We start from the raw sequence: 25801 nt of genomic DNA on the forward strand, positions 1-25801 counted from the left end.
CTTATCCAAAAATAGTTTGACACTTTGGTTATGCCTTGCTATAGTTTGGTCAAGTAATGCACAGAAAGCTTTACACCTTTGTTGTGGACTCCAAATAGACACAATAACATGGGTTCTCATAGTACAAGGACTGCATCCTCATAAACAAGGGTTTTTTTGTAGGAAAATAATCCAAAATGTCATCAGGAATAGATGCAATTGCATGTTGAAAAGTTTGGCGTAAGACAAAACACTGAAGTAACTGATTCTAATTATATACTCCTTGTATCTTCTTCTAGAAATTGAACCAATTGCCACAACTCATAGAGGCCAGTAGATCAGTTGCTGGGTTTAACTTGAACAAAATTCTCCCCTGACTGAGAAACTTGATTTATTATTTCTAATTTACCAAATGGAATTTTTAGTATACACCTATCCTTCAAACATACATTCATTTTAAGTCAGGCTGATACGATGCTTCATCCTAAAGCATTACTAAAATTGTGCTTGGGTTAATTATCTTTCTCTGGAAACAATGTAGTCAGTTAGCTCAATGCAGAATGATTTTCAGGTCCCATTTTGGTAATTCAACATCACTACAGACTGATCACATCCTATTCTAAGCATGTTTTCTTTTGCATTTTATATAATAGCTATGCAACTCTGCCAATATCCATAACAGATTAACCACTATCATTAGATCATCTATTAGTTTCATTTTCAACTGTATATGACCTGTTGGTATATTCAAAATGTACCTGAATCTAGGTAAAACTCAAATAAAAACTCTATAAGAAACCAAGATATATAAATATACTCAGAATCATGTGTTTAATGGTAAATTTTCTTACAACAAAACCTGTCCTTTAATCACTGAACTGGTCAGTCAGGAAAAACTTTAAGTCATAACTTCAGTACATAAGAATTAGGAGGAAGAGTTAATTTTTCATTCTATTACGCAAGTAAAAATTTCCAGCAGCCAGTATTTAAAGAGAAGAAATGCAAGGTGGAAAATTTTTTCTGAATGACATTTCATCTACCATTTAAAACTGTGTAGTCTGCATAATCAAAGTCACAGAACTCACTTTTTGCTGATTATGTGCTCAGTTATTCAGTAGACTCAGAGCTTAGCTTTCTCTAATTCCTAGGGAATTCTACCTATTTAAGGGCAGAGGTGAAAAAATAAGAAGTTATGCACATTTACATCATCTTGAAATATAATTAGCAAGAAAAAAATAATGTTTTGTTGGATTTTTTTAAAATAAAAAATACATAAGTAGTATAACCATTTTGCAATGGTAGAGGCAGGAAGAGTTAACAATTCATTCCTAGAATTTTAAAAACTAATTACTGAATTTTGAGCCAGCCAAACTACAAAAATTTGAAAGATCATAATTCCTTCTCATGGATCCACATTTCCTATCTAACTGAGCATCTAGTTTTGAAGGCAAATTTAGTTTTTATCCAGTACACTACCTATGCAAATCTTATTTCTCCTAGTATTCCCAGTGTGGTCCTTATAAAAACAAGTAAAACATGAACTTGACTCAGAGTGATTTACACCCTGTGTGATAGAAGACGACTCTTTTGCTTAATGACACAAATATGCAAAGCCAAATGCTGTCAAAATGTCATCAACACTTGAAAATCATATTGTTAATTTGATTTTGTTGTAATTAACAGTATATTTGTTTTATTTATTTAATTATAGCATTTAATGTTATTAAATTCTTCATTTATATCTGGACTCTTCCATTAAAATCTAGCAGCAAATCAGATGAAATGAAGAATTGCTGTCACAGGATAGAGGTATGAAGGCAATTCATCTTAAAAAGAGGTTTGTATATTTGAATTTCATAAAATGAAGATTCTAAACCAAAGTGAGAAATTGATAAAGTTATATCTTAAATGCCATCTTCCATTAAAAAAACAAAGAACTTAACGTAAAATTATCTCTACTCATACAGAGAGAGATATTTACTCTGTTTTACTGTTATTAACTGCAAAGAAAACTAATGCTAATGCATTTATGTTCACAGAATATCTTTATTATAAAACATTTGGAGGCTTACAGATTTTTGCTGTTTGACTAGAAAACTGTCAGTAAAATTCTGCTTCATCTAGTGCCAAAAATTTATTTCTTATATTTTAAGATTAAATAATAACTTATGATATCTTTCTAATCTGGAAAATATATTTTACAAATTAGCGTTTCAGCGCTTCCTTTTTTATCTTCTACATCAAACATGCTCATATCTTCAAAATATTATTTGGCTTCTATCTGGTAGCTTTCTACTTTTATTTATAAAAATCCCTGGTATAATATTACTTGCAGACTATAATAACTGAACTACTCTAGATGGTTTCATCAGCAACTGAGAGCAATCAGTTGTTGACAAGAGGGCTGGAATGCTGACAGTAATGGTTTCCAGAGTGGTCTTGCACAGGATGTGAAGAGAAGTCAGTTGCTATGAAGTTATTTTTAACATCTGAATCTGCAAGCAACATTTTTGGGAGGAGAAATAATAGATTAAGAGATTATCCCTGGGGAAAAAAAAACAAAACATAAGAAGTATGTTTTATATGCTTTCAAATACAAACTTTATACAGAAATCCTACATTATGATATGCATCAGAAGAAGGCTTGGTAGTGTATAAGAGGAGTGCTAGCAGACTTACTTTCAAATAATTTTCATTTTAAAAGTTATCCATATTATTGTATTAATAAAAAACATCTTAAAAAGTACTAAAAATATTTTCTATTTAGACTATTTCTGTTTTTTATTCTTGACTAGGAAATTATACTTTGAAAGGCAGCAGGGAACCACTGTTGCATGCTTATAATTGCCTTGAGGTTTGATTCCTTTTTAATACATTCCGAAAAATCAGAATGCTGATCTCTGCTTCAGTAAACCAATCCCATCCAAGTGTATGTCTTGTCAAGGGAACAGAGCAGCTTCTTTTGCTGTGTTCAGTCTTCAGATCACCACAGAGTCTGCAAAATTTAGGTTTCTTTGTTTATAAAGGTTGACTGCACATAAAACTTAAGCAGACTAATAAATATTTTAAAAGTGTAATAAATAATATTCCAAAGAATGGCTAAAATGTCGAATGTCATTTCTCTCACTAGCTTAAATGCACAAACAAGGATCTCTCGTTGACAACATAATTCCAGAGATTTCTTTACACTGATAAACTAGAGTCAGAACAGATTTTTTTTACCAGTGTTAATATTAATTGCTCGTTACAATCACGTGCTGGTGCCATGTTACCAAATAAAGCTGCTCTTACAGAGGAATGGTTCACACCTTTTCTGTTTATGGTTGAAGGTAGCTGGATACTGAAGCGTGTGCATTGAGGAGTTCTGAGCAGAAGTGTAATGTTGTGAAAGTGAATAGCAGATGGCAAACGCAGTCATTCAAAAGATTCATGTAGTATCACCCCATGCTGCTATAGCTAACTTGGTAAGAAGATAATTATGTGTCTTGATTTTGGCATCTGTTTTCCTCAGCTTTTTCTGTTAGGTCACTCTAATCCAGGTCACAGCATGACCAGGTGTGCACTGTGCCTCAAGAATTAAAAGAAACATTTAGTACTTGTTTAGCAAAGCCTTTGAAAATGGAAGACACTTGTCACTAGCTTGGTTGCAGCAGGTGGAAGGCATTGCATTCTGAAATGTACTGTCAGGGTCCTAGGCATGGCCCCTCTGCCCGGGGCTTTGGCTGCTGGGCTCAGGGAAAGCATTTGCCTTGCTGGTAAGAGCTACTGTGAAGGAAGAGCCAAAAGAGGCCTCAGTGAGGGCTTGTTCCTCCTTCCTTTCTCTCTAGCTGCCTTTCTGTTCTTTAGTGTGAACCAAATACAAGCAAATATGAGTGAACACTTTAAACTAGCTTCTTGAACTTGGTGTAGTGCACTAGCTGGGTGAAAATTTGCATTGAAAATGTATACATGAGACTTCCTTTTAGAGGAGTGCCTAGACTTTTAAAAGCTCTGAGGGTGTTTATAAACAAATACACATTTATTCCAGGCACAAAAATCCTTCAGGCCAAGTGAAGGAGACATGTCGCAATGAGGTTTTGTTTCTGTGCTGCTGTTATTGTCTCTGAGTCACGCTGAGATGACTGGATTTTGAGCTTTACTCTTTCAAAATATTTTCAGCTTTGTCAATTGGCTTTGTTTTTAGCAGCAAGAAATGTTTTCTTTTTTGATTAGAAGAAAGGTACAAAGGCATTTGATTTGTAAAGTCCATTCACAGTGTCAACATAGGGGGTTTTGGTTTGATTTTATTTTCGGATACAGATCTAACAGCCAGGATCTGATTTTTGCCTTTCTGTCTTGATCTCTCTTTCCCTCACACATAATTCATGCACATGCAAAACACATTAAAGAATGCATTGTTCATTCTCATGCACCTCTTTAATGACTGATCTTCTACTTGCTCAGTAAATCTAACTGTCTTCCAGAGATCACAGCAAGAACCAAAGGATAACGATTCTAGAAATGTAGAATAATCTTTAAATAAATGAGTGGAGAATGCATTTTAACACTGAAATTTGGACCTGCAGGACAATAAACTCAGAGGTACTTTCTAGATTAATTTGTAGTTTAATCTGTACTCCATAAAACCTGATCAAAGCCAAAAGGTTGTGTATCTAAGATAATAAGACTTTTTCCAGTGATAGAGAAATGTTTCAGAACAGATTACTTTGCATATTTTTTCTTCTTCCTTCCCCCCCCCCCCCCCCCCCCCCCCCCCCCCCCCCCCCCCCCCCCCCCCCCCCCCCCCCCCCCTTAAAGTTTAAGTTTTAAATACCTTGGAAAAAACTTTTACTTGAACTTCAAGACCTTGTCTTCATTTTATGCTTATTGAAGTTATAATAGTGGTAAGATGTGCTGACTCCTGAGATCTCATATCATAAGATTTTAATGGCAGCTTGGCCTATAAATCCTACTGCCAAACATAGTAAATCATAGTTATATCCTAATCAGCCACGGTGAAGGACAGTTCTTGTCCAGGGTTAATTCAGATTTCTTCTTCCAGTATTTTCAAACTGAGACTCATTATGTTGCAATTAAGTATTATCACTTTCAGGGAAAAGTACATCAGCAAAGTATCTCAATTAACCAATGAGCACTGTTAATGAGAAATGAAACAAAAAGAAGAAATGGAAAGGAAAGCAAGCAGAATCCAGCATAGAAGATGTGTGACATGTTTCCAATATGTTAGAGAAAGGAAAGTGCTCAGGGAAATAGCCTTTTCCTTATCATGATAAGGAAAGTTCAGTTCTTGATGATATAGAGCATTTGTCACATCATTTTTACAGAGGGTGAAAGCATGTGCCACTGAGAGGAAGGAAAACTTCTGTTAAAGTTGTCTTATGATCCAATTGGTCAATACAGTACTCTTAAAGGAGCTTCAGATTAGTATCTGTGCTAGTGGTCCAAAACTGCTTTGACCTCCTTTATTCAAACACTGCCCAGCAAAGTTTTGTTTAATTTGGTATTGCCAGTTCCCCAAGTGATGTTCACTTTGATTCATTTAATATCTTGCTATTAAATCTCCCCAAAACCAAGAATCAAATCATACTTTGTGATCCGATTTCAGAGGAATTTGCCAGGCATGAAACAGCTCCGCTACGTGTACAAAGTTTGGATCCCTACACGGTTATCTCTATAGTACTCTGTTTTGTTCTTTCCTTCAAGTCTTGAAGTTCTTGCAATACTTTCCTGTTCCTGAGAGACTGGAGTTCATTAGAGAAGTTAATGATGGAATGGAAAATGAAGGTGGGGAGAGCAAGTGGGCCTGTTGACAAGTACAAGGTCAGGAGAATTCAAATTTTCCAGCATCATTTGTTTCATCTGTCTAGTCTAAGTGGAGACTGGAAATTCAAGATTCCATTTTACACAACAGAAAACCAAAGCCAATGAAATTCTGAGAGAAATTGCTGGAATTTTATTTTCTTAATTTTTCCACCATTGCATGAATCTGATTCCTGACTCCTCAGTGTCCTTGAATATCTTAGCTTACTGTTTCCAAGATGGAACAGTTTTTTGGTTGGGGTTTTTGGTGGTTTGAGGAGGCTGCTGATTTTTAGTTTGCTTGGTTAGGTTTGGTTTTGCTTTGTTTTCTGTACCTGTCATGGTTTAACCTAGTCAGTAACTAAACACCACACAGCTGCTCACTCACCCTTCCTCACCCTCAGGTAATGCAGAACAGAATTAAAGGGGAAAAGGGAAGGAGACTAGTGATTTGAGATAAAAAAAAAGCAACACGAAACAATAACAATAATAATATAAAATACATATATATATACAAAATACCTGATGCACAGCGTAATTGCTCACCACTCAGTGATCAATGTCCATTCCATCACAGCAAACAATTCCAAAACAGATAAGTCCTGACACTGCAGTACTGGACAAGCAAGAGACACAAAAAGAGAATGAGAGAGAGATAAAACTTTGAGAGACCAAGAGTTCAAGAGAGCCGTTGGAAGAGAATTCCCAACTTCCCAGTCAACCCTCATCTATATACTGGGCATGATGTTGCATGATATGGAATATTCCATTGGCCAGTTTGGCCTTCAATCCTAAATCTAAATTCATATCACAAGGAGAGTGTGGGCACTTTGTCCCAGCTATTCTTCCCTCAGCCTGTTGTGCTCCTGTGTGCAAGCAAAAACACGGGAAGCTGAAAGGTTCTTGCTGTCTCAATACCAGCTGTAAACATCAGTCTGCTATCAACATTCCTCTCATAACAAATCCCATGCTGAATCAAAACCACAGAGCTCTTCTAGCTGCTAGAAAGAAAAAACTAACTCAGTTCCATTCAAAACCAGGGCAGTCCCTGTACATACCTAAACACACACCCAAAGGGACACACTACATTTTTTTCTGTTCTGATTTTTAACCTTGCTAATGTTGTTTCTGTTGGCTTTTTTTCTTCTGTGAGATAATCAGTCATTTTCAATAACTGATTTTTTACTTCCTCCTTTCAGATCATTATTCTGTAAAGTGTAACAGTAATTGTTATTGACCATAACATTCTTGCTTGTTATTTCGCTTCCATTCCTCAGAGTTTGATTCTTCATCATAACAAATAATCATGTTTTCAGTATTATTTTTTTCTCCAATAAGCTCCAGTGCTGTCAAAAATATGATTAAAATTTAAACATATTTCCTGTATGCTTTCTCTTATGCTGCTTCCTTTAAAAGCTGTGGAAAAAGCGTTGGATTTTTTTTTTTAATATTTTCTGCAAATTTATGCTTCATGTTCCTGCTGTCTTTAACATTCAAGCACTCTTTCCTCTCTTAATAATTTGTTTTAATAGAGCTAGAATATACACATTAATGTGGAGACCACTGAGCTTTTCATGACTTCCTGGCACTTCAGGTTTTTTTATTTTATTGTATTGAAAGATAAGTAGCATATCTGCTTATCTCATGTCACGAGTTCTCTCAAGATTTCCAGTGCTTTCTTATGAACATGGTTTGTTGCTTAATTTGCTATTTCTCGCTAGAATTGTTATCCATGTAAATTGAACTCTTTCACAGCTTTTATTCTAGTGTTCATTACAGCATTTATAGATAAAATGTCATTTAGGTTTCTTTTTCATTTTCAGTATTATTAGAATCATAGAATCATAGAATGGTCAGGGTTGGAAGGGACGTCAAAGATCATCTAGTTCCAACCCCCCTGCCATGGGCAGGGAAACCCTCCACTACACCAGGTTGCCCAAAGCCTCATCCAACCTGGCCTTGAACACTGCCAGGGATGGGGCACCTACAACTTCTCTGGGCAACCTGTTCCAGTGCCTCACTACCCTCTGAGTGAAAAATTTCTTCCTTATATCTAATCGAAATCTGCCCTCTTTCAGTTTAAAGCCATTGCCCCTTGTCCTATCACTACATGCCCTTGTAAAAAGTCCCTCTCCAGCTTTCCTGTAGACCTCCTTTAAGTACTGGAAGGCTGCAATAAGATCATCCCAGAGCCTTCTCTTCTCCAGGCTGAACAGCCCCAATTCTCTCAGCCTATAAATCTTACTAAGGAGGAGGAGAAAATCCTTCAGAGGAGAGGTGCTCCAGCCCTCAGATCATCTTTGTGGCCCTCCTCTGGACCCGCTCCAGCAGCTCCACATCCTTCTTGTGCTGGGGACTCCAGAGCTGAACACAGTATTCCAGGTGGGGTCTCACAAGAGCTGAGTAGAGGGGCAGAATGACCTCCCTCGACCTGCTGGCCACGCTTCTTTCGATGCAGCCCAGGATACAGTTGGCTTTCTGAGCTGCCAGTGCACATTGTCGGCTCATGTTGAGCTTCTCATCCACCAGCACTCCCAAGTCCTTTTCCTCAGGGCTGCTCTCAATCCATTCTCCGCCCAGCCTGTACTTGTGCTTGGGATTACCCCGACCCACGTGCAGGACCTTGCACTTGACCTTGTTGAACTTCATGAGGTTCACACAGGCCCACCTCTCCAGCCTGTCAAGGTCCCTCTGGATGGCATCCCTTCCCTCCAGCGTGTCCACAACACCACACAACTTGGTATCATCTGCAAACTTGCTGAGGGTGCACTTGATCCCACTTTCCATGTCATCAACAAAGATGTTGAATAGCACTGGCCCCATTAAAAGATTAAAAATAGTATCTCAGAAAAATTAGTAAGTATACATACAATAATGTAATTATATAAAATATCATAGAATCATAGAACATCTGAAGTTGGAAGAGACCTTGTACTGGTTTTGGCTAGGAAAATGTTAATTTTCATCATAGTACGTGGTATGGGGCTATGTATTGAATTTGTGCTGAAAACAAGACTGATAATACAGGGATTCATAGATTCATAGATTCATAGATTTCTAGGTTGGAAAAGACCTTAGAGATCATCGAGTCCAACCATCCCTAATCCCCATTAAACCATATCCTCAAGTAGATCATCCACCCTATTCTTAAACACATCCAGGGATGGGGACTCAACCACCTCCCTGGGCAGCCTATTCCAGTGGCTGACAACCCTTTCAGAGAAGAAATACTTCCTAACATCCAACCTGAATCTCCCCTGACTAAGCTTATACCCATTTCCTCTTGTTCTATCACCCATCACTAATGTAAAGAGTCCTTCCCCTACCTCCCCACCATCTTTTCTCAAGTATTTATAGGCCGTAATCAGGTCTCCCCTCAGCCTCCTCTTCTCCAGGCTAAACAGCCCCAACTCCCTCAGCCTCTCTTCATAAGTTTTATTTTCCAGCCCCTTGACCAGTTTAGTCGCCCTTCTTTGGACTCGCTCCAGGAGCTCAATATCTCTCTTAAAGCGAGGGGCCCAAAACTGGACACAATATTCCAGGTGCGGCCTCACCAGTGCCGAGTACAGGGGCAGGATCACTTCCCTGCTCCTGCTGGTCACACTATTCTTGATACACGCCAGTATCCCATTGGCCTTTTTGGCCACCTGGGCACACTGCTGGCTCATATCAAGCCGGTAGTCAACCAACACCCCCAGGTCCTTCTCCGCCAGGCAGCTCTCCAGCCACTCTTCCCCAAGCCTATAGCGATGCTTGGGGTTTTTATACCCCAAGTGAAGGACTCTGCACTTGGCCTTATTAAAGCTCATGCCATTGGCCTCAGCCCAACGATCCAGTCTGTTCAAATCCCTCTGAAGGGCCTCCCTACCCTCGAGCAGATCGACACAGCCTCCCAGCTTGGTGTCGTCCGCAAATTTACTGAGGGTACATTCAATTCCCTCATCCAGGTCATTGATAAAGATGTTAAACAGAACTGGACCCAGCACTGAGCCCTGGGGAACCCCACTGGTGACCGGCCTCCAGCCAGATTTAGCCCCATTTACCACCACTCTTTGGGCCCGGCCGTCCAGCCAGTTTTTAACCCAAAGGAGGGTGTGCCTATCCAGGCCAGCAGTTACAGTTTCTCAACCAGAACACTATGAGAAACTGTATCAAAGGCTTTACTGAGGTCTAGGAAAACTACATCCACAGCCCTTCCCTCGTCAACTAGGCGGGTCACCCTGTCATAGAAGGGATGTTTTTATTATTTCTGAGTAGTGCTAATAGAGTTGAGGCCTCTTCCGCCTCATCCTACCAGCAAGTAGGCTGGAGATGCACAAGAAGTTGGGAGGGGACACGGCCAGGACAGCTGACCTCAATTGACCGAAGGGATATTCCGTACCATATGATGTCATGCTCAGCATATAATGATGGGGGAAGAAGAAGGAAGGGGAGGATGTTCAGAGTGATGGCATTTTGTCTTCCCAAGTAACCATTATATGTGATGGAGCCCTGTTTCCCTGGAGATGGCTCAACACTTTCTTGCCTATGAGAAGTAGTGAATACATTTCTTGTTTTGCTTTGCTTCATGTATGGCTTTTGCCTTATTTGTTAAGCTGCCTCTATGTCTACCGATAAGTTTTATCACTTTTACCCTTCTGATTCTCTCCCCTATTCCACTGGGACTGGAGTGAGTGAGTGGCTGTGTGAGGCTAAGTTGTCATCTGGGTTTAAACTACAACAGATGCATATGGGTCATTGATTCTAACTCCCTGTCCCTCTCATGATAAGAATTTTCAAAGAAAATTATTACATATATTTTCCCCCATCTTTCATACTAAATGTTTCCTGTTTATTTCCCTGAACCATTTTTAGTATTGTTTCTTTTTGTCTTTTCCTTCTTTTCTGTTTATGGTTTTAACAAGCAATGTGCTGCAAGTTTGACGTTCTGCATCATGATATTTTCATAAAGATTTACGTCCCTTGTCAATCCACTATAATTTCTTATTTTCATAGAAATAGAAACCTAAAATGGTTTGAATTGGAAGGGACCTTAAAGATCATCTAGTTCCAATCCCCTTGACATGGGCAGGTACATCTTCCACTAGATCTGGTTGTTCAAAACCCCACCGCTTCCAGAGGTGGGGCATCCACAACTCCTCTGGACCACCTCGTTGAGTGCCTCACCACCTTCAGAGTGAAGAATTTCTTCCTTAGATCTCATCAAAATCTACCCTCTTTCAGTTTACAGTCACTACCCCATATCCTATCACTACATACCCTTGCAAAAAGTTCCTCTTCAGCTTTCCTGTAGGCCCCCTTTAAGTACTGAAAGGCTGCTAGGAGGTGTCCCCAGAGCCTTCTCTTCTCCAGGCTGAACAACCCCAACTCTCTCAGCCTATCTTCCCAGGAGAGGTCGAGAGGTGCCATCTTCATGGCCCTCCTCTGTACCCACTCCAACAGCTCCATGTCCTTCTTATGTTGAGGGCCTCAGAACTGAAACACAGTACTCCAGGTGGAGTCCCATGAGAGAAGAGTAGAGTGGGGAGAATCACCTCCCTCGACCTTCTGGCCACACTTCTTTTGATGAAGCCCAGGATATGGTTGGCTTTCTGGGCTGCAAGCACACACTGCCGGTTCATGTTGAGGGTAATGAGAAAAAAAACCTAAATCTTAAAACACCTTACCCCCATCCCTGCCTTTTTTCCAGGCTCAGCGTCACACCCAATTTTCTTTACCTCCTCCCCCTCCAGCAGCACAGGGGAATGGGGAGTAGGGGTTGCAGTCAGTTCATCACACCTTGTCTCCGCCGCTCCTTCCTCCTCAGGAGTAGACTCCTCACATGCTTCCCCTGCTTCCTCTCCCACAGGAGACAGTCCCTCCACGAACTTCTCCAACATGAGTCCTTCCCATGGGCTATAGCTCTTCATGAACTGTTCCAGGGTAAGTCTTTCAATAGGGTCACAAATCCTGCCATTAAACCTGCTCCAACATGGGCTCCTCTCTCCATAGGATCACAGGTCCTGCCAGGAGCCTGCTCCAGTATGGGTTTCCCATGGGGTCACAGCCTCCTTTGGGCACATGCACTTGCTCTGGCGTGGGTTCCTCCTTGGGCTGCAGGTGGATATCATCTGCTCCACCGTTAACCTCCATGCGCTGCAGGGGGACAGCCTGCCTCACCATAGTCTTTTAGTATGGGCTTCAGGGGAATCTCTTCTTCAGTGCCTGGAGCACATCTTTCTCCCTGATGTCTAAGTAATATTTTCTGTCATTTATTCTTACTCCTTTCTCTGGCACCTGTTGTTGTACCACAGCTTTTATCTTCTCCTTCTTAAATATGTTATCACAGAGGTACTACCACAATCACTGAATGGCCAGCAGCTCTGTTGGACACATGGGAAGCTTCTAGCAGCTTCTCAGAGAAGCCACCCTTGTAGTCCTTCCACTACCAAAAACTTGCCATGCAAACCTAATGCATCCATATACACAGAATAATCTATGCTTTTTATAACACTGAGGGGTACTAAATTCAGATTTCTCCCTAGGCTTGCTTGGCTGAAATGACTGCTTGACATTGTTTTATTCCATTTGCCTGATTAGTGAAAGGCAGAAGGATGAGAACCTCAAGTAAAAATCAAACAAATATAAAGTAGGTTGCAACAGAGCATAAGAGTCTGATCAGTGTTTCATAGAGGTGTAGCAAGCAATAATGGATAGAAAGACAGAAGAAAGAAATATAGCCATTCCCAGAAATACTACTTAACTATAATCCATCTAAATATATCTAGAAAATAGAGTGCTGGATGGCCAATCACTGAATCATTTAAAAATGGATTGTTCAAAATGCTTGAGAATATACAGCATCCAACAATTCTTCATTGACGAGTGAGAGAGTAAGTGACTTACAAGAATTTGATGGGGATTTTTTTCCTCCTCGTTGATTTATACTGAGTAGTGATCCCTTATTGAAGCTGTTACCAGTGTCATTAACAGAACGAACATTGTAACTAAATGGGTGTACTAGATTAAAAAAAAAAAAAAACACACAACTTTCCATTCATATTAAAAAATTCAGATAACTCTACATAGAAATAAATCAATCCTAAGTTTTGTGTCATAATATTTTCTGTATAAGAAAGTTATTAGTAAAAAAAACCCCAGAATTTAAATATAAAAGTACATTATAGTGTATTTCACTGCCAAAATATGATTTCATTTCTCACATTCAATGAAAGTCAAATATATAAAAGTTAAAAGGCATAATCAAATCTACTCTATGTTTTAGAGAAAGACGAATTGTTCAACCTAAAGTTGAATCAGTCATAAAACCAGTCTTTTCTTTATTCTTTTTTTTTTTTTTTATTCTTTGTAAAGGAAGGTCGTATTTTTTTTCTTTTTCTGAGATTCAGACAGATAGATATATTAAATACATAGTAAGATAAGATGTACACAGGCTGTACTACACCTGAGGAACTTCCTTTCTAGCTATGGGGAGGGGAAAACCAGGAGAAACAAAGTTGATGATCTGGGCTAATCCAGCAAAGAAGTAAGAGAGTTTAGAGGATCTGAGACTGGAGTAGTAAATATTCTTTTAATTTCCTTCAGTCCAATGGCATTCCCATATTGAATGAAGCTTGATTGGGAGACATTAATGCCTGGGAAAGGGCTTATTTCTATCAATCAGAGGCTTTTTATGACAGATGATCAGAGTTACACTATAATATTTTTATTTCCTTGATAGAAATTCTTTGAATTCAGCCTTCCTTTAAATCTAGCTGAGAAAAATCTTGTTCATATTTCTGTTAGTTGGCCCAAACACGAGAGTAGTGCTTAGAAGGAAATTACAGAGGATCAGAAATCAAAAGACGCTTTCCACAATTCTTTTCTCTTATTTCTGTTGGCTGTCCACTTACCATCCTGCACATAACTGGCAAAGAAATGATAAGTTGCCATGATTCTACAGCACTGATTACAGGCTGAATCTTTCTGTGAGAAGAGGCATCACTATGCACTTGGCTCTAGAACTACACTTCTGTATATGAAGATGAGATTTTTTTAAAAAGTAAAAAATGGGACACTATTAACAGATAGAAAAAGGTAATGTCATGTGCCTACACAGCATTGACAAGACAAATGCTTGAAAGGTGGATACAGTTAGGTATTCAAAAACATAAAGTACTATCAAGGTCACTGAGTCCAGAATTTTACAATTCAATGTCCTGTGTAACTGAAATTTAATTCTGAAGTGGAGAATATCAGAGTTTGCACACATTCATACAGTATAAAGCGTAAAATGTTCCCCAGCCCTCTATCACAATGCTAAGACTGGAGAGAGAGAACAGGAGAGAACAAAGGCAACATTACAGAAGTGGTAAGAAAACTTTTGAAAAGTATCACAAAACTATCTCTAGACAATGAGATCCTATTCTATAATTGAGTTATTTAATTTAGTAGACAAAAGTATAACAAGATCCAATTACTAAGAATTAGAAAATTCTGACTTAAAATAAGCTTCAGATTTTTGATATTGTGTTAATCACGAATAACTAAAACCAAAAGTAAATCTCCTAAAAGAAAAACAGACCAGAACCTTAGTGTAATCCACATTTCATCTAGTTGTTGAAGTTATAAACGAAACTATACAGCAGAGTTCATATAACAGCCCATTAAGAAGATCACTATGATTCTGGCTTTAAAATGCCCAGGTAACCACATGGCCTGTGTACAGTGCACAAGGACCTGATCACTTCTACTCACTAATGGCTAATCACTTCTCTCCAAATGTACCACTGTCCCTACGAGACCTCAGATCATTTCATACGCTGATTTCCAATTATAATTATCTCAATCTGAAATTGTAACTTTAACAGGTCTACCAGATGAGGCCCTGAGCAACCTGATCTAGTTGGAGATATCCCTGTTCCTTGCAGGGGGGTTGGACTAGATGACCTTTGAAGGTCCCTTCCAGCCCTAATGATTCTATGATTCTATGATTCTATGTTGGTTTAATTCAGGAGTTTAACTTACATAAATAAAGACCTTCATTAATCTTGTATCAACAAATTGATCTTTACCTAGCAACTTCAATCACGCTGAATACCTTTGCTGGGTATGTACATAAACATTTTTTTATTAAAAAATAGGCTATGAAATAATGAGAACAGAAGACACGCAACAGCTTTGGAGAGAAAAAAACAATGATAATTATTTTTTGAGGAAAAAAAACACATTCACATCAGTTAAATATGTGAAAAGAAAATAACCATTTAAACTTCATTTCTCCCTTCCTTTTAACTTAATATGACATTGACATTTAACCCCTAAGGAAGGTGCAGTGCACATAACCTAAGTTTTTTTCATATCAATGCAAAGCATACTTAGTGTTATATCTCAGGATGCAGAGAGATGATTCTAAGATGAAGACATATGTACAATAGTTAGTATTGTCTGCCAGATTCACAAAGATAGTGAGATTTACTAACTTGCTAAATTACTGTATACAAAGGCAGCTATTTTCATAGAATCATAGAATGGCATAGGCTGGAAGGGACCTTAGAGATCATCTAATCCAACCTCCCTGTCATAGGCAGGGATATTTTGGAATGTTTTAACAGCTTAACAGTAACTATTGAGATAAATTTTACTTTCAATAAAATCACACAACTAACTAGCCCACGAACTGCCTGGCTGACAAGACTGATTCATCTAAATCACTCATAGACATAGCTACTTGTTCATGCACCTCAGCTGAGCTCAACCTGGCTGAGCTCTAAGTTGGCAAAATACGAACTAGCTCTGATTCAAATGGCATATAGCCTTGTGAGCATGGCACTGTGTCTAGGTTAATGTTCCCTTCTGAGAACTCCATTCTAGGTGCCATTAAACTGTGATGAAAATAACTGATCTGACAACCAGGATATGCTCTAAAAACCGCATCTGTCACATCTTCACTATTTTCTATTATTTTTGATATCTCTCTGTTCATCTTCTTCTCTTCCCTTTCTTAAACTGCTATCTTTCCAGGATATCCAAGATAGAAATGCTATACTTTTTTTGTCCAAGTAAAATTTACAGTGGCCATGTGGATGATACTACCCTTTCAAAGGGTAGGGTTCCCTAAATTTAGATTAGATATAGATTCCTAGATTTAGATTTAGATATAAGGAAGAAACTTTTCACTCTGAGGGTGATGAGGCACTAGAACAGGTTGCCTAGAGAAGTTGTGGATATCCCATCCCTGGAAGTGTTCAAGGCAAGGTTGGATGAGGCTTTGGGCAATGTGGTGTAGTGGAGGGTTTCCCTGCTTGTGGCAGGGGTTTGGAACTAGATGATCTTTGAGGTCCCTTCCAACCCTAACAATTCTATGATTCTATGATTCTAAAGCAGTTCTTTAATTGCTAAGATTTCAAGATATGCTAATAGGCGTAACTGTCATTTGTCTGAAAAAAATGTTTGCTTGGGATTTCATTCTTGGAACTGTATCTTGAAAGATACAGTGTGCATTACTTCAACTGTTATCAATGGAGTAACAGCTACCTAAACAATGTTATCCAGAGTCCTTTCAAAATATGCCAGATATTTGTGTCATGTTTTTAAAATAAAAAGTAGAACTTAAGCCATATAACTCAGTTGAGTCTTTATGAAGATACATGCAATGTATTACAAAACTGTGTCCTGATGACTGTTTTTAAATAAGCAAAACTTCTAAGAACTGAAAACTTTCACAGGAAGTCAGAAAAAATAACAAAAGTAAAAACCTGTTGGAAGATAACTGTGGTTTTAATATGAGCAGATTGCCATGGTCTGCTGTAAAAATACATGGACATATACTTCAATGGCAGACTAGCAGAAATATGCTAGCCTTATCCTGTAATCCTAGCTCACAACTGGATGATGGGTGGAACTTTTATCCATGCCGAGTCAAAGAGAAATGAACTGTGAACACAAGAGCTCAGCAGAGCTGTTCAAGATAAAAAGCAAAGATGACAAAGATAACAGGGGAATAAAATGAAATAATTTTGAGTAGAGGAATAGACTGGGATAGCGATTAAAAACACAATGGAGACACACTGAGTCTTTGTTGGGAATAGGGAAGGAGGAGAGTGATTACCAGAGGGCAGAATAGACAGTACTGGATGGCAGAATATCTTTTACAGTATATTCAGGAGAACAGCACTGTTGGCAGGCTGGAAGAATAACACAATAGATTCCCACTGAGTGTGGACAGAGTCACCTAATAGCCCAGATGAAGCATGGCTAAAGAACAGTAGGACTGGGATAGCCATCAAACCTCAAAAGATAATATTAAAGACCAAAATGACCTTAAGTTTCAGACCAGTAGAGAGCTGTGAAAGACTTGAAAAGTTAATATCTTGAAGAAAGTTAAAACAAGGGATCACAAAGAAAGACCACGAACTTCAGCTTTGTCAAATTTCAAATATGTCAGGTGTCTTACTAAAATACTTCTACAGTATGTGGTTTGGTACTTGAGGAGCTCAATCAAAGTTTTGTGTTTGGAAAAATCAAATTCCCAATGAAATGATTTCTTCCAGAAAAAAAGAAATAAATCACACATTTCTCAGAACTTTTCATTTATTTTTTATATCTTTATTTATTTTCATTTGTCCCTTATTTCACAAAAGCTGAATCTTACTACTCTAGTTGGGAAATTCTTAGTGAGGAAAAGCATATTAAATGAGGTTTGAAGTTATTATTATTGAAGTTATTATTTAAACTTATACAAGCATTTAAATAATTTATTCATCATTTTAGTATTATTATCTTTTTTAAAGTAAGAAACATATTCACTGATACAAAAAAGAAAAATGAAATTGTTTTGAAGCAAAGTGAACCAAAAGTGCTGGAAGATCTATAATAGGAATATCATGATTTTATTCTGCTATTTACAAAGTCTCTGTTCTTCCAAAATATCATGTGTTTTCTGCAGGAATAAATACATAACACTACAGAAAATTGGGAAAAATATTTAGAGCTGTGAACCTATGAACCAACATCCTTACAGTATTAGCAGCAAAAAATGCAAATTTATAATTTAATTTCATCCCTTTGTTCTATTAACTCTGACTTGAAACAGATTAAGTATGTTTACTTACTCTATGTTACTGATGTATTATTACAGACTGGTTTAAGTTTTTTTAGTAGAATACCTTTTCACCAAAAATGCAGTTTTCTTAATGTGATACCATTCACATATTAAGGAATAGATGTTGTGAGTTTTTGCCCTCTCCCCCAAATAAAAGAAAGAAATAAAAATGTTATAGTGGTTTATCTCCATCCTTTCAAAAATTTACATTTTTCAAGATAAATTCACAATAGTAATTTAATCATTACAGGCAAAATGGAGAAAGTTCCAACACTGTCAGTCTTCATCACTCTAGGTTAGTGCTTAGGCCATTAATACAGAATAGGAGATATAATATCAAATCTCCTGGTAAGGCTAACTTAAACTTTCATTTGCTATTTCTCTAATGATTATCCTAACCACTACATAGGAAGTTATACTAAGCATTTCCCTTCTTCTATCATCACCTCCCTTCTCCAAATAAACTTTGACTATTTATCCAACTTCGCATAGTTCAAGTAAGACAAAAATAAAGAAACATTCACTAGGGTATATTTTATACCTTCTGGTACCTGAATGTTGGTTAATTTCTTTCACACAAGAATAAAATTGACAGTAGAGTTTTGACCTCCTGTTTAAGGGCTATGACACTTTGTCTTTGGAGTAACAAGATCCATGGCGTTGTAGGAGTGTGGAGCTCTTGCTTCTTGTTCCAGGGATATGTGTTTCTTTCAAGTTCAGAGCAAGGCAGGCACTGCGACAACAGAGGCTGGTTAGCTATAGTATCCTTTTCCTTGGTGTTTACTCTTGACTAATTTAAGTAATGCTCAGTTTACTGTCTGGCTTTTATGGATCCATTCTCAGCACAGGCTTTATAAAATGCCTATTGCTGCACTAATAAAGTACACAGGGATGCATGTTCTAAGCACCATTTAAAAATAGTTCATGGTATTTAATTGCTAGCATGCTTCCAGAAATGGTTTTGGCCTTTATCAACAAGTGCTTTGCCAGAGGATGTTCAGGCAGCTTAGAGAACTTTGTACTCCAGAGCTTGTTCATCCCAGGCAGCATGGGTGACAGACACCTGTTTGCAGCAGGGTGAGAGTTCAGCTAAAAGACTACAGGCCATGCTGCAGTTCCTACACTCAAGTTCAAAGAATGATTCAAAGCCCATTTTATTTTCTAGCAGAAAACATAGTATCTGTCTAAGGATTTCGAATTCCAGCATGCTATAAGCCTGAGAACCATGTATTTTGCCTCTTTCCAGAGCTATTCCTCAGTAATTTCAAGATTTTCAGTCTGAATACATACCCACCCTTTGAAGATTTCTGGGCTCAGCCCCAGGAATAGTACAGAAGAGGAAGCAAGACTCACTCTCATATCCTTAGACTTCATAGCAACACTTGAAATTTTGCAGTCCTCAAATTCACCTGATTACATAGTCCTCTAAGACATATCTATTATCAACAATGGATAATAAACGATTCCCTTCTGCCCAAATAGAGAAGAACAAAGTAGTCAGGTGAGTGATGAAATAATTAAGACAGAACAAAGAAACAGATGTTCCTTTTTTATGGGATAATTCAGAAAGATACTTAATAATACGCTCAACACTAAGCACGTGTTTCAGTTTCATCAGAGTCAATTGGAATGATGCATATGTTAAAATGAGATGAATGAAGAAGGATCTATAGACTGATTCAGACCATGAGTTCAAGTATTACCATTCCAGGTAACATTAAACATATGCATCATATTAATAACACCCTGAAGAAAAAAAAATTCTGTGTATTTAGTAGAAGTGTTAGGTTTTTTTTTTCCCAAAACAATAAACCAATAATATATTTCCTTGAGAGGCAAAATAAAGAAAAATAAGTAACCCAGCTAGTTAGTGTAGCAGATATCTAAACTGAATTTTCTTATACGAGTAGTTCTACAGTGAACTCATTATCTAATCTTTCACTATTTTCATGCATTTAATTAAAGTACAATGTCACATTCTTTTTCTCCTCTGTGTTTTTACATTATATTTTTAAAATATTTCCTAAATACTTTAGTTGTACATTTTTTTAGTTTTGAAAGTATGACCTATTTTTACCCTAACAGATTAGAAACCAAAAGTTAAAACACAAACAAGCAAACCAGAAAACAACAAAAAGCTCCATGCTTTAAAAATAATGAAAAATTATCTTATATTCTTTTACCTTCAAACCTCAAGATTTTGATGGGCAAAATTAATTAATCATTTTTAACCTTTCAGAATATAACTACTGTTATTACTGTAAAATTACTTTAAAATTACTGTTTAATACATTAACTAAATACAGAAGATTTAGCAAAAGTTTATGCTATGGTTGAGAGAAAAATAAACACTAAATACAGATGGAAATTACACATTTATAAAATTCTGTAGTTTTATTGTAAAATTGCATAACCTAGCAATCACCCTTCAGATGATATCGGTAAAGAAGTGACACTGTAGGAGATCAGTTGCAGAAACAGGATTAGACATTAATTCTCTTGTTTCCCAGCTCAGCATCTTGCTGAACCATAGGACCATAAGGCTTTCCTTAAGGCCAAATAGTGATACAGTTTCTGTCGTAATCTGTTCAATTACTCTTGAGTGATTCTGGTGGCACTAGAAGGGGAGTTTGTCTCTAAGGTTTTAATAAAATTCTAATTCACTTTAGGTGAATAAACATATGGCTTTCATTCATTTTATTAAAAAACAACACCCACATTCAGAGTACTGATATGAACATTAGGTTATGTCAGAGTACTCTCTTGGTCTGTTTGTAGTGCTGAAATATTCATTTTAATTGAAGGTCTGTCTTGGCACTGCATGATTTTATTAGTCAGAGTGGAGATTAACACCAGATGGTATTTTGCTACTCCTATCAAGTTGAGGAAAAAAGAAAAAGAAAAAAAAAACCACAACCACCCAACACAAAAGAACCCAAAGCCACAATGTATTTTGTGGACTGGTGTGAATATATGCGTGCCTTCCTGTTTGAAAGGTAGAGAAGCAGACGATGATATTGACGTTATACAACACTGACATAACAGTAGAGCTATAATTATCTGAAGATACTGAAAGACACCTGAAACTTTTGGACAATCAGAGGAAATGTGCTGCAGCCTCATTCATGCACTGCTACAACCTCCTCTTTCAAACACTTGGCTTACACATGAACAACTTCTCATCATGTTGACACTGAAGATGACAAATCTTTGAGGATGTATCAGATCATTGACAAATATAGAGCTTCAATTTTGAAACTTTGTTATACTTAAAAACTGTAGTCATTAATATTTTGCATATACACAGAGATAATAAGTGAAAAAGCATTAAAATAGACAGAAACAGAATAAATTTGTTGTAAAAATTTTGTGAAGTCATTAAGATAAACAGTGTCCAATAGAAAAGCACAGAATTACATAACACAGTATGTCAAATACTTTGAGCAAATTAAATTGGCCCATGGAGTTAATAGGAACACTTTTTTCTGACATGATTTGTTTAAAAGATTATTACATATTTTACTATTTTCTTTTGCCTAGAGGTAGATGATATATAGTTTTGTAAGGGTAGGACATCATATTATTTCATTTCTATTTGATTCTCATAGATAGAAACAAATATGCCCTCAGCGCTTGTCTCATTATCCTCTTTTTTATTTCATAGAACTGTGTCTTAATGTAGTAATTCATATAAGCATAAATATATTTTTTGAAAATTGGCATTTAAAAAATCTATTTCTGAAGCTTTGGCAGTTCAGTGGGACTCATTAACTAGCTTTAGAAATTGTTCATAATTCTCATAATTGTTCACCAGGACACTCTATCCATCAAAAAAAAAGAAAAAAAAAGCCCTTTGAAGAGGTGAATAGTGAGATGTTTGAAGACAGAAAAGCTGAACTTAAGCTATCACAGTATATAAAAGCTAAATATAAGCACAAAAACATTGGCTTTATAAGAAACTCACACTAAATTGTCTAAAAATTGTCTCATTTTACCCTCCAAATGACATGTAATCAGAGATGCTGAGTTTCACATGCAAAATGAATAGACTAGAATAACGATTTACTTGAACTGCACTTGCAGACTCAATATGCCACTATCACAGGTTTTTATGGATACAATGGAGGAATGCACTATCGCAATTTAGAAGCAAGATATATGCTCTTCCAATACACTATCACAGCACACAAGAGTCACGGAATGCACTATTGCAGCAGAAAGAGACGACACACAAGCACACTAGACTTAAAGCATGCTAAATAATCACTTACCCCTCCAGGTAAGGGCTCTCAATCCCAGGGAAGTTACCTTGGCCGGCGTCAAGGGGGGAAGAATCTTCTCACAGACCAGCTGTGTAGTTGGAGAAGCAGCTCCCGATTCCCTTTTATCCCCTGATTTACGTGACTGTGTAGGTACTATGCCTGAGGGATCTTTGGGGGTGTGAAAAGGAGTTTCCCCTTATCGATTGTCTGAATACACAAAGTTGTCTGAGTACATAAAGTTGTCGGCTGAAGCAGAAACCTTCCAGCTTCCCTTTACCTTATCTCAAGCAACTGGACAATGGTTGGATTGAGACTCAGGGCATATTCTTTGTTGAGGGATTTCAAGGCTCAAATCAAGTTTTGGTTCTTTGTGTAATGCAACACTGACTCACAAGACAACTCAGGGCTGAGATACCTACACAGCTCCCCGTGGGTCGTCTCTGCCTCAATGTAATACAAAGCTGGGTTGCTTCTACAACCCTCCGTGTCACCTGTGTGCTGGGCATTGAGTTGTCTGTGTGCTGGGCATTGCTGAGAAACTTGATTTGGATCTATGAGCCAGATGATCCATACACTCCTCAAATAAGAAATGCATTTGATTTTCTCAGAAGTACTTGAGTCTTCAAAACTGGTTATCATAAACATTATAGACAATCTGTAATGACCTTTTTACTCAGACATGGTGAAAGCTTCTGCGTACATAAGCACTTAAACTGCTGGCTGAACTACTCTCACATTTCCCTGTCCATCTAGTCATGCAGTGATCTTCACCCTAAAACTGAAACGGAGTCACAAGCCTGATCCTAGCAACATTTAGTGCTTCCAGGAACTTCACAACATTATGAGAACCCAAAGAGTAGATGTAGAAATTTATACACAAGTACCAAAAATGAAATGCGCAACAGCAATATCATGCATATGTAGATAAAATAAATGCTTAGATGCTAAGATAGTTGACCTATGAAAGTATTTAATTTGTACATGTCATTCATTCTAAATCATATGAAATGATTCCTCAACGGGAAATTGATGAATAAATCCAAGGATTGTCAAAACAAACTTCAGGGCATTGGGACAACTGTTAAGGGATCAGGAGCACAAGTAGTGTTCTCCTCTATCCTTCCAGTTGCAGGGAATGATGAAGGAATAAACAAGAAGACCAGTTGATAAATACCTGGCTCAGTGACTGATGTCATCAGAAGAATTTTGGGTTTTTTGATCATGGGTCGGTCTACACGACACCAGGCCTGCAGGAGATAGACAGGGTGCACCTTTCTCAAAGAAGTAAAGAAGATTTTTGTGCAAGAGTTAGCAGGAGTCCTTGAAAGAGCTTTGAACTAGATTTGAAGGGGGAAAAGGAGAGGTTTCTGGGAGTTACTGAAAAACATTTGACAGTCATTGGTCATAGCCAGCATGTTCATGAGAGGAACGTCATGCTAAACTAATTCAGTTTCCATTTACAAGCTCACCCATCTAGATGACTAAAGGAGGCCAGTAGATGTGTTTTATTTTGTTGTATTTTAGGAAAGCTTTTGACACTGTCTTTCACAGTATCCTTCTGGACAAAATGTGTAGTATACAGGATAGAGAAGTCCATCATATGCTAGGTGAACAATTGACTGATAGGCCAGGCTCAGAGAGTTATAGTAAATGGAGTTACATCAGCCTGAAAGCCAGTCACCAGCAGAGTTCCTCAGGGCTCAATTTTAGGGCCAATGCTCTTAATATTTTCATAAATGATCTGGATGCATGAATTGAATGTACATTGGACCAGTTGGAGAGGGTCCAGAGGAGGGCCACGAAGATGATAAGAGGGCTGGAGCACCTTTCCTATGAGGACAGGCTGAAAGAGTTGGGGCTGTTCAGCCTGGAGAAGAGGAGGCTCCGGGGTGACCTTATAGCGGTCTTCCAGTACCTCAAGGGGGCCTACAGGAAAGATGGGGAGAGGCTGTTCAGGAGGGCCAGTTATGATAGGACAAGGGGTAATGGTTTTAAAATAGAGGGAGGTAGGTTCAGGTTGGATATTAGGAAAAAATTTTTTACTATGAGAGTGGTAGAACACTGGAACAGGTTGCCCAGAGAGGTGGTGGATGCTCCATCCCTGGAGACGTTCAAGGCCAGGTTGGACAAGGCCCTGAGCAACCTGATCTAGTTGGAGATATCCCTGTTCCTTGCAGGGGGGTTGGACTAGATGACCTTTGAAGGTCCCTTCCAGCCCTAACCATTCTATGATTCTATGATTCTATGATTAAGTAAGTTTGCTGATGATACTAAACTAGGAGGAGATGTGCATTCCCTCAAGTGTAGAGAGGTCTTACAGAGAGATCTGGATAGCCTAGAGAGCTGGGCAATCACCAACCACTGGAAATTTAACAAGAGCAAGCACAGGATTCTGCACCTGGGATGGGGTAATCCTGGTTGTACATACAAACTGGGGGACAGGAGGCTGGAGAGTAATTGCGTGGAAAGATACCTGGGGATTTGAGTTGATGGCAAGTTGAATATGAGACAACAGTGTGCCCTGGCAACCAAAAGGGCCAACCGTGTCCTGGGGTGCATCAAGCACAGCATAGATAGCTGATCAAGGCAGGTGGTTATCCCATTCTATACTGCATTGGTGCAGCCTCGCCTCGAGTACTGTGTGCAGTTTTGGGTGCCTCATTATAAGAAAGACCTCAAACTGTTAGAGTGTGTCCAGACGAGGACGACCAAGATGGTGAAAGGCCTCGAGGGCAAGACTTATGAGGAGTGGTTGAGGTCACTTGGCTTGTTCAGCTTGGAGAAGGCTGAGGCATGACCTCATCGCAGTCAACAACTTCCCCAAGGTGAAGCAGCAGAGGGGGAGGTGATGATCTCTCTATAGTGACCAGCGATAGGACATGAGGAAATGGAATGAAACTGCCTCAGGGAAAGTTCAGACTGGGCGTTAGGAAAAAGTTATTCACTGAGAGGGTGATCAGTCACTGGAATGGGCTCCCCAGAGAAGTGGTCACAGCAGCAAGTCTGTCAGAGTCCAAGGAACATCTGGATGATGCTTTTAGTCAATGATTTAGTTTCAGGTAGTCCTGTAAGGAGCAGGGAGTTGGACTTGATTATCCTCATGGGCTACTTCCAACTTGAGATAGTCTATGATTCTGCTATTCTAACATTAGTTGATACTTACCAGCTCCACAATTGCATGAAACACATACATATATACAGGAGAAAAAAAAAAAAAAAAAGTTCAGTAGATTAAAATGGACTCAGAAGTGAAATGTACTTATACCAAAAATCAGGAAGGAATTATACCTTCATTTCCAAAAGAAATTATTTGAGATGTAAGGATGCTTGAGTATAATGGTTAGGATCAGGAAAGTGGAAAGTCAACAGCCTCTGGGAATACTGGAATATTTAAAGTTAAATCAAATCTCTGATAACGGGCCAATTTCCCCAAAAGGCGGCATGTTTCACCCTTTCCAAAATGTAAGAAAATACCTTTCTCAAAGATAGAAAGACATTGCTGTTGGTGGCTATATAGAATATGCTGCACTTTACATTAGAAGGTAGAAATCCTTCCAAATATGACATTTTTACAATACAGAGCAGATATTCTGAAGAGTTCAAAGAGGTCAAGAGAAGATCTCAACACAGTTTATGATTAAAATGGTTATATCCATCAGACATACACACTTTATTCCAT

Source organism: Tauraco erythrolophus, chromosome 3 (genome assembly GCF_009769465.1).
Source record: "Tauraco erythrolophus isolate bTauEry1 chromosome 3, bTauEry1.pri, whole genome shotgun sequence".
Lineage (NCBI taxonomy): Eukaryota > Metazoa > Chordata > Aves > Musophagiformes > Musophagidae > Tauraco > Tauraco erythrolophus.